General features: G+C 48.8%; 1 non-coding gene and 1 pseudogene across 1 annotated transcript; both read left to right on the forward strand.

Annotated features, from left to right (window-relative positions):
* Positions 1-415: 415 nt before the first annotated feature.
* Positions 416-541, forward strand: LOC123178112 (uncharacterized; annotated as a pseudogene).
* Positions 542-907: 366 nt separating this feature from the next.
* On the forward strand, positions 908-1,026 carry LOC123178111 (5S ribosomal RNA). Its single transcript, XR_006489327.1, has one exon. It is a non-coding gene; the product is annotated as a 5S ribosomal RNA (ribosomal RNA).
* Positions 1,027-1,431: the final 405 nt, after the last annotated feature.

Raw genomic sequence — 1,431 nt, forward strand, 5'->3', positions numbered from 1 at the left:
GTAGTACTAGGATGGGTGACCTCCTGGGAAGTCCTCGTGTTGCATTCCTTTTATAATTATTTTTTGCGCCTTGTGAGAAACATGTCGCACGTGCGCGATATATATTAATCCCGTTATATTATGTTTGACGTTTGCGATATGTTTAAGCTCGATGCTCATTGCTCGCGCGTCTTGGGGCGGCTTTGTGGCGCGAAGAGCGCGTTCTGAAAGGGGTGGAAAAAACTCGTGTTGCTGCGGTATGGAGGGAGGGGTGGAAACCGTGGAAAACTCGTCTCCGTGATTGAGCGGGAGAGTAAGTAGTATAGGACATTATCCATTGTTAGGGAACGGTTGTAATGGTAGTGAGAATGTAGAATCGTCTTTGGAGCGGACCTGGGAGTGGCAAGCATAAGGGACGAAGACGGGGAAACATGTCGGATGCGATCATACCAGCACTAAAGCACCGGATCCCATCAGAAATCAGAACTCCGAAGTTAAGCGTGCTTGGGCGAGAGTAGTACTAGGATGGGTGACCTCCTGGGAAGTCCTCGTGTTGCAATTCTTTTATAATTATTTTTTGCGCCTTGTGAGAAACATGTCGCACGTGCGCGATATATATTAATCCCGTTATATTATGTTTGACGTTTGCGATATGTTTAAGCTCGTGCTCATTGCTCGCGCGTCTTGGGGCGGCTTTGTGGCGCGAAGAGCGCGTTCTGAAAGGGGTGGAAAAAACTCGTGTTGCTGCGGTATGGAGGGAGGGGTGGAAACCGTGGAAAACTCGTCTCCGTGATTGAGCGGGAGAGTAAGTAGTATAGGACATTATCCATTGTTAGGGAACGGTTGTAATGGTAGTGAGAATGTAGAATCGTCTTTGGAGCGGACCTGGGAGTGGCAAGCATAAGGGACGAAGACGGGGAAACATGTCGGATGCGATCATACCAGCACTAAAGCACCAGATCCCATCAGAACTCCGAAGTTAAGCGTGCTTGGGCGAAAGTAGTACTAGGATGGGTGACCTCCTGGGAAGTCCTCGTGTTGCATTCCTTTTATAATTATTTTTTGCGCCTTGTGAGAAACATGTCGCACGTGCGCGATATATATTAATCCCGTTATATTATGTTTGACGTTTGCGATATGTTTAAGCTCGATGCTCATTGCTCGCGCGTCTTGGGGCGGCTTTGTGGCGCGAAGAGCGCGTTCTGAAAGGGGTGGAAAAAACTCGTGTTGCTGCGGTATGGAGGGAGGGGTGGAAACCGTGGAAAACTCGTCTCCGTGATTGAGCGGGAGAGTAAGTAGTATAGGACATTATCCATTGTTAGGGAACGGTTGTAATGGTAGTGAGAATGTAGAATCGTCTTTGGAGCGGACCTGGGAGTGGCAAGCATAAGGGACGAAGACGGGGTAACATGTCGGATGCGATCATACCAGCACTAAAGCACCGGATCCCAT

This window comes from Triticum aestivum, unplaced genomic scaffold, assembly GCF_018294505.1.
Source record: "Triticum aestivum cultivar Chinese Spring unplaced genomic scaffold, IWGSC CS RefSeq v2.1 scaffold32618, whole genome shotgun sequence".
Lineage (NCBI taxonomy): Eukaryota > Viridiplantae > Streptophyta > Magnoliopsida > Poales > Poaceae > Triticum > Triticum aestivum.